Genomic DNA, 9,391 nt, shown 5'->3' with positions numbered 1-9,391 from the left:
AGGGGCGCGTGGTCAGCACACTGCTCTGCCGGCCACTGTCAGTTTTCGTGAACGGTGCCGCTACATCTCAATCAAGAAGTTCCTCAACTGGCCTCACAAGGTATGAGTGCATCCCGCTTACCAACAGCTCTCGGCAGACCCAGACACTGACTCATCCACGGACCGAGCGAGGTGGCGCAGTGGTTAGCACACTGGACTCGCATTCGGAAGGACGACGGTTCAATCCCGCCTCCGGCCATCCTGATTTAGGTTTTCCGTGATTTCCCTAAATCGCTCCAGATAAATGCCAGGATGGTTCCTTGGCACGGCCGACTTCCTTCCCTAATCCGATGAGACCGATGACCCCGCTATCTGGTCTCCTCCCTCAAAACAACCCAACCCAACCAACCAACTCATCCACGTGCTATCCAAGCCCAACAGCACGTAACTGTAAACTGACGGGAACCGGTGTTACCACTGCGGCAAGACTTTCTGCCAGTCACTTGGGCGATATAATGGTCAGAGGCACAGATATGAAAAAATATGGCATGCTTTTCACACAACTAGAAGAAAATAGCAACAGATCTAACAGAAAGAAATGTGAATTCTTCAAAAACAAAATAAATAACTCATTACATTAAAAAGGAAGCACTGTCTATAATTTATGGGGTCAAGAAGTTTCGCCAACGTTTGTTTGGAAGAAAGTTCGAGCTGTTCACAAATGAAAAACCTCTGGTTTCAATATTCCATTCAGAAATGACAAACCTCTGATTTCAATATTCCATCCTAGCAAACAGCTGCTAATAATGAAAGTTCAGAGACTACAGAGATGAGAATGCTCACCGATGAGATAATTATGAAATCAGATACAAGCCCACAGAAAAATATTCCAATGCTAATTCCTTATCAAGTCTGCCTGCTAGTCCAGATGAGAAATTCGATATGCCTGAAGACTTCATTAAATTAATAAAGAGGTTAATTTATTTTCAGTTGGTAATAGAAAAATTTGAAAGATGCAGCTCTAGAAATGATCCTGCAACATGTGAGATACAGATGTGTAGTAACCACAACCAACAGCGGGCACGCCTTGGGCTGCGGATCAGAGCCGCCAGGCGGGGAAGCAGCTGGCGGTGGAGCACGCACCACCGGGTAAACACAGAACGAGTCGGACGACAGACCAACGACAACTGACAACAACCGACCACGACCGACTATGAGCGACACGACAAGGAAGAGATAAACAATGGAGGCTTGTGGAAACGACAACACCAAACACCAAACGTAAATCCACTTGGAACCAGAGCCAGGAAAATGTCAACAACGAGCAACGACCAGAACGCAGTACCGCCGAGATAGAAACGAAATCCAGAGCGAGTACCAGACTGGCTGGACTAGGTTTTTTTTTTTTCTTTATTGTATTTCAATTCACCATCGGGGCGGGCTGGCAGCAGCATATGCGCTGCTCTTCAGCCGAAAGACATAGAACAAACAATAGAAGACATTTAAAAATAACAAAGGAGAGAATATGGTGAACATAGATATAAAAAAGGGGGAACATCATGAAAGGCAATAGACAAAAAAACGGGGTGACCGTAAAATGGAGATAAAAAACTGTGAAAACTGTTTAAAAGTAGCACACACAAAAAGCCACACACTGCGACAATTAAAAGAACACAAGGCACAGTATGACTGGAGCATAAAAGGCATCGACGGATGGCGTAGCACATAACAAACACTGACGGAGAACCTCAAGGCAGTACACAATTAAAATCACACCTCTTGACGTACAGGAGAAACAGCACTAAACACAACACTGATGTGGCACACTGTCGATGATCAAAACAGAGGATCTGCCAGGCGCAAGGAGACTGGAAGAAGGGTGGGAGGGAGGGGAGGAGATGGGGGAGATGAGCGGGGGGCGCGTTGAAGAGGGCCAGGTAGGGAGGGATGTGGGAAGGAAAGAGGCAAGTATGGGGTGCAGGGTCACAGTGGCGGCGGGGGGGGGGGGGGGGGAGTGGACTAGGGCAGAGCGGGTCCCTATATACGAAACCGGAGGGAGCGGCTATTGGCCGCTGTCTGCACGTGGCTTAGCGGTGGCGCCCTCGCTGCGCGAGAGTCGCTGCGCGGAATAGCCGCCGCGGAGGCGGAGCCCTCTATGGGCTGACCACGTCCATTTGTTCTGCCGTGTGTTCGACTTCCGCGGCGGAAGGTACTAGAAGATGGCCAAGCTATTTGCCAAAGGACAAAACATATTTATGGCAGTGTTTTAAGAAAAGATGTGCCATCAGCACAACTAGGGCTTGTTACTTTTTCACAACGGTTATCGTACCAAAAATGTACCAAAAAATGGTTGAAAACGAAGAATGAAACAAATGGCAAGAAGATATTAATGGTGGCTAAAAATGGACTAAGAAACTGGAGAAATGGTTTCACAATGTCAGCCTTGTCAAAAGGCAAAACTAAATTCCCAAAAGGATTTTTTAAACTTGTCCCAAATAACAGAACCATGGAAATGAACTCACGCTAATTATGCTGGACCACTTTGGAAAGCTACCTCGTTAATATGTGCGGACACATACTGACAGTTCCCATATATATTTGACATGAAGCCAACGACTTTAGAAGCCACAATAAAGGCACAAAAAATCATTGATATAGAAAGATTTCCGAAATTCAAAATTTCTGTGGGGGAAATGACGTAGAGCTCATGACTACAGGTCCATTTCACCCTGCTTCAGGTGGTGAAGCAGGAAGATTTGTCAGGACTCTCAAGGGAGCCATGAAAAACACTAAATGGGAGGGGGGGGGGGGGGAGAGAAAAAGCAACATGCTCTACAGAAAATAAAATGGTAATTACTTATCGTACAACTCCAGAGCTAATAATTGGAAAATCACCAGCTGAAATACTTCTCGGCCGTCAGCAAGGGGGTCCACATTGCCACTGATCCTTCCATCAAAACACTGGACTCGCATTCGGGAGGACGACGGTTCAATCCCACGTCCGGCCATCCTCATTTAGGTTTTCCGTGATTTCCCTAAATCGCTCCAGGCAAATGCCGGGATGGTTCCTTTGAAAGGGCGCGGCCGACTTCCTTCCCCGTCCTTCCCTAATGCAATGAGACCGATGACTTCGCTGTTTGGTCTCTTCCCCCAAACAACCCAACCAATCCAACCCTTCCATCAAAAGAGGAGGCAAAGCCAAAGAGGGGTTCAAAGTTTTAGGTAGGCGCTTTCGCAATTTGCCAAGTGGATAGCCATAGTCATTGGCAGTGCAGTCAGACAGCAGAAAATATGCTGTACTGTCTTATGGAATTGTCAAAAGGTATAAAAAAACAGCCCCCAAAAATGTAGCATCTTTAAGAACAGTCAGCAACACAGGACTGAATAGGAACGGCACTTAAATGAATTACCTCCTGAACCAGCGGTAAAATAAGATAAAAATGGACCCCAGGATACTTCAGGGACTGAATCATAACACGTGGTATTATGATAACTACTCTCTCTCACGCACTTCCCAATGTTTTGCTGGGCATGTAGGTAGATTGTTTTTCAATGACTTTCACCTGCAATACTCGCATAACATTGCCGTCAGGTTACGTCACATCGTGGATCGTCAGGTACCCACCATGATGAATCTCAAAGCCCGCCGAGTGAAGGAGAAGGTTCAAATGGCTCTGAGCACTATGGGACTTAACTGCTGAGGTCATCAGTCCCCTAGAACTTAGAACTACTTAAACCTAACTAACCTAAGGACATCACACACATCCATGCCCGAGGCAGGATTCGAACCTGCGACCGTAGCGGACGCGCGGTTCCAGACTGTAGCGCCTAGAACCGCTCGCCCACCTCGGCCGGCTGAAGGAGAAGGGCGAGACCTAATATAGTCTCATTCTTCCTGAACATGATGAAATCTGCACTACTGAATCTCGTCTTACTGTATCGGTACATCCAATGACACTGTTAAACTTCGCTACAGTAACCTTTAAGGGACTCACGACGTTATTCTTAGTTCCAGGATGAACCTTCCACTGTGCAGTGAAGTGTGCACTGTTTGGAAACTTTCTGGCAGACTGAAACTTTGTGCTGGACTGCGAATAGAATCCAGAACTTATTTTTACTATTTTTTGAATTTGCGAGAAATCTATACAGCTGCAATCCTTTGCACCTTTTTTCCAGTAGTCATATGGTACCCACAGTGAGCGAGGTATGGCAGTGCAGCAGTATCCCAGAGGACAGAGCTTCACATCCCCGTCCGGTCATCTTGATTTAGGTTCTACCCGGCTTCCTTAAAATTGTCTAAGCGATTTGCTGGACTGGTTCAAATGGCTGTGAGCAATATGGGACTTAATATCTGTGGTCATCAGTCTCCTAGAACTTAGAACTACGTAAACCTAACCAACATAAGGACATCACACACATCCATGCCCGAGGCAGGATTCGAACCTGCGACCGTAGCGGTCGCGCGGTTCCAGACTGAACCGCCTAAAACCCTCGGCCACATCGGCTGACTGCTGGACTGGTTCTTTTGGAAGGACACGGTGGAATTGCCTTCACATTCATTCGCCAATCCGAACTTGTGTTTTCTTCCTAATTACTGTATCGTTGACGGGATGTTAAACCCTAATCTTCCTCCATTGTTTGAGGTAATCATATACCTATCAACTCCGCCCGCCGTCCAATGAACAGCAATGAATCACTTGGTCTCCTAACAGAACAACAATCCAAACACCACGCCTGTCGCAAGCAGAACGAATCTGTGACTACCATTTCTGACTACTCCGCGTTCAGGACCGTTTGTACAAATTTGAATATTATTAGAGCTAAGTGTGTCATTTACTAAGAGAAATACAGACGCTGGGGTTAAAGTTCCTTAATTTTGCTGGTGAATTATGCGAAGAAGAATAATAAAGAGCGTCTCTTAAATCGTTCGTTCAGTACACGAACCACGTTTCCCGTCCTGCATAAATCCTAATACCAGATGACTACGTCATAAAAAAAAAAATTACCCGGCCGCGGTGGTCTAGCGGTTCTAGGCGCGCAGTCCGGAACCGCGCGACTGCTACGGTCGCAGGTTCGAATCCTGCCTTGGGCATGGATGTGTGTGATGTCCTTAGGTTAGTTAGGTTTAAGTAGTTCTAAGTTCTAGGGGACTGATGACCACAGATGTTCAGTCCCATAGTGCTCAGAACTATTTGAACCATTTTTTTTTAAATGTTACATGTTATGCAGTAACAACGTGAACACTTTGGAATCATTATAAATCCGATAATCAGGAGTGCCTCTCATCTGCAAAAAAAAAAAAAAAAAAAAAAAAAAAAAAAAAAAAAAAAAAGAGAGAGAGAGAGAGAGAGAGACGTTCGAGTTGATGTACTTGTGGACGTCGAACACCTTAGAGACAATCACGAACTGTGTCGAGCTAGGACGAAGAAGAATCCAAGCCACGACTTTGTGAAAGAAACCATTCCTACATTTTCCTGAAGTGTCTAGAGGGAAACCGCAGGAAGTGACGATCAGCATTAATATTCGAAAATTGCCTCTCGCCAGCGCTGCTCCAGCGTCCTACCCCTATCACATATTCACTTACGGTGATATGTCGTTTAAGCCGGTAAAGTAATGTTTCTTAAAATAATTATATCGCAACATTTCTCAGAGGGGATGACCTTAGAGGAGAAGGATCACTTGCACGTGCCGTAGGTACAAAAATTTCCATTGCAGCGTAAACAAAGAGAAGAGCTAAGAGCTAGGTCAGTTACATGCACAAATAAGATACGCATCGTCCTCGGTGATAATAAGTAGGTTATCTCATTTAGTCTTTATATTCTTGAAGATAATTTCGCACATTCATCCCGCGGAAGCTGTTTCTTATCTTTGCAACGTCGAAATCTTTGCTGTCTGTTAGATTTCAGCTGGAATCATAGGTCTGCTCTTCAACATGAGTGGTTATTTTTTTCTACAATAATTAGATATACATTTAAGTACTTCTGCGAAAAATTCCGTTCGATATACATTTAAGTACTTCAGCGAAAAAGTCCGTCCGAAGCGACAAAACTGACAAGAGGAACGTTCTCAGCCTTGACAAACACTTTCGACATTTAACTGCAGACATTATGGTCAATAAAATTGAGATTAGACCGGCTGATCTCGTGGGGAAGTTTTGTGAGTGGAAAAGTAAAGACATCTCTATATGTACCTGTATGCGGAGGAGAGGCGAACGTAATCGACACGATGGAGCTGTTCAGCACAACTTCATGTCGTCCAGCTAGTTTGAAACTACGAGAGAAAAGCAACAATTATGAAGATGGACCTTACTGATGTAGCTACATTATTACAAAGGAAATGACGGAATAACATTCCCGGACAAAATATTTGTCACTGTTGTCACCCCACTAAAAGATCACACTGATCGCTTTGGGAGGTTCTGATGAAACGTCCCCTTTTGACAATTATACACAGGACTGTGCTTAACCTGACGCACAATATTTTTTTTTTTTTTTTAGCGCAACGCAATCTGACTTTCAACACACAATATTTTGTTAGCGCAACGCAATCTGACTTTCAAAATTCTCTACAAGAGAATGGCCCTGACTAACATTAAACTATACGTCTCACAAATCACTTACCTCACCAAAAATCTTCGCTGCTCAAGCTACTGCAATACAGCGAGCGCCACTACTGCCAGCTAAATAAAAGATTCAAACTATGGAAGGCACTAACTACTGATAGGGATAGTTAGCAAATGAAAGATATTAATAGAGAACAAACAATGTATTTACCTTGATATCATGACAAATTACAAAACTCCGCCATCTCTCTCCCCACATCCACCACTGCTGGCGGCTCACCTCCAACTGCCCAGCGCTACGCGCTGTTCACAGCCAGCTGCCTAACACTACAATGGTTGAGTATTACAACAATGCAAAGCAGCCACAGACTGCACACGGCACAGCCGGTGATTTTCATACTGAGGTGGCGTTACCAATAAAAAAACCTAAACAGCCTACTTATATAGCCCCCATGCTCCCCACAAAAAATTTTACAAATTTTGTTGGGCACTGGCCAATACATATTTGTTAAAAATTTTCATAATCGTAATTACAATAACAAAGAAATCAAATGCACACACTTATTGATACAATGTTGGTCAAAAGCTAAAATTTTCTCACAGTCCATAAAGACAGTCCTGATCATTCATCACATTGCAGTGTTTTTCTCAAAGTCTGAGCAGTAAAAGAAAATGCACACGGAAGTAGTGGATTTCCATGCAGTCTTGAAGAAGTATCGTTGTCCTTCCAACGGAAAGACAGTGCTGACTCTTGACATGCAGACAGGTAATAGGCCACAAGAGAGCAAACCCACAACAGAGTCAGTCGAAGTTTTGAAGAGTATTGGTGGGTAGGTCATCACAGAGCAGACCCACTGTAGTCCTGGTAGAGATTACGGTATTGGTGGGCCACCAGAGGTGCAGACCCACTGCAGTCCTTGTAGAAATAATGGTATTGGTGAGTCATCAAAGGTGCAGACCCACTGCAGTCCTTGTAGAGATAATGGTACTGGTGGGCCACCAGAGGCGCAGACCCACTGTAGTCCTTGTAGAGATGGCCAGCAGCCATCTGTTGTGACTGTGCAGGTACACAATCACCATTGAAGAGTCTTGCGGATAATATAACAAGTCCATAACCACCACTTGTGCACTCACAAAGTTGTTGGAATTGTCCGTAGAACAAGCAATGCTGTTATCCAGTCCCTTGCTGAATTATTAACACACGTGCAAACACTAACAGTCCCTACTCCTCACATATTGTCCATATACTATGACCAATAGAAACGTGTGCAGTGAAATGTAACTTACAAGTTACTTAATTTGATGACCTGGTGTCAATTACAATTTTATAACATAAGAATACAATTACAAAGGTACAAAATACATCATTAAAAACATAATAGTAGAGATAACATTCGTAGTAATAGGGGCTTTACAAAAGAATAGAAATAAACATATACATCAGTGTTACAGAAATAATGACATAAGTACATACATAAAGATCAGAATAACTTTTGATACATAAAGATCAGAATAACTTTTGGAATATCAACTTCCACATGAGCATTAAAACAAAACAGAACAAATACTGTTTAAACATGTTTATAAAGTAAATAACATATTATCAATGCAAATTATATTTGAGGATAACAGTATTCCTCATCATAGTTCATGTAGCTTAGTATTAGAAGAAGAAAAATTCTATGAAACTACACAGAGACAGGAAGAAAAGAAATACACAAGGGTACACAAACACATAGTGGCATAACACAAAAGGAAAGGACAGGGTTTGTTTTCAGTGTAACATTTGGTACTGCAGTCCAACCCAAAACTTCATTCCATAGATCTTTCGTCTTATTTCAACCTTTGCTTCTACCAAAAAAATCCTATCCAAGCATGCTTTCTGTATTTATTTCACATATTTCTTACCTCATTATTTATTCCCAAGAAAATTCTACCTATACCTGCTTTCTGTACTTTACTCGTATAGCTTCTCAATGCATTTTTTTTTAATTAATCGCTACTCATTATCTTATAGGCTACCCCCTCTTAAGCTAACTTATATCTACTGAGCTCAGATGCTAAACTAAGGGACGAGGCAATGCAGCATCACATAAAACAATTAATATAAACAGCAATAAAAAAAACGCAGATTTGCGAAGCAAGCAGTATTAAGAAATTAGCAAAGCAATTGTAATATTACAACTAATCTAAGGCAATGTGCAGCAAACAATAAAAATATAAAAATAAATCATTAGTAAAACTGGCTTAACAGAATAATACAAAATCAAATTCAATAACACTATGCCTGGCAAACAGCAGCAACTTATACCTAAATATGACATAGCTCAAGCAGAAAAAATAGTACACTAAAGATAACAATGCAGATAAGGGAAATGTATAATCACATCTTAATGTCTAAGTAATTAAAGTGGTGCACCACAAAAACTAATTCTACAAAAAAATTACTAAGTACTAGAAAAGAAAATTATGTATGCAGTTCCTGTGAAGGTAAATGATTTTTTTTTTTGCTCCATCATTGTTTTTTAAATTATTATTTACTCGATCTGTAGACAGAAAATATTTATATTAGTACATCTACAAAATTTTATTTGAACCAATGCTGCAGTGCAGCTAGAAACTAGATATCAAATGAAATAAGCAACTATGTACAAAGCAAAGCATAAAAATATCATTCAGTAGTCATGAGGTATTTCATAAGTTAGTAGAAAAATCTCTCAACTAGAGAGACAGTAGTCATAATCAGGTGTATAGACATAAAAATATTTCTCGTCATTTCATTAGGCATCCAGTGTAATCATATGTTTTCAAGTTCGACCGTGTCGTTTTTGCGATGCTTTCTACAAAAGA

The sequence above is a fragment of the Schistocerca nitens genome, unplaced genomic scaffold, assembly GCF_023898315.1.
Source record: "Schistocerca nitens isolate TAMUIC-IGC-003100 unplaced genomic scaffold, iqSchNite1.1 HiC_scaffold_377, whole genome shotgun sequence".
Taxonomy (NCBI): domain Eukaryota; kingdom Metazoa; phylum Arthropoda; class Insecta; order Orthoptera; family Acrididae; genus Schistocerca; species Schistocerca nitens.
This window is presented reverse-complemented; position numbering follows the sequence as displayed.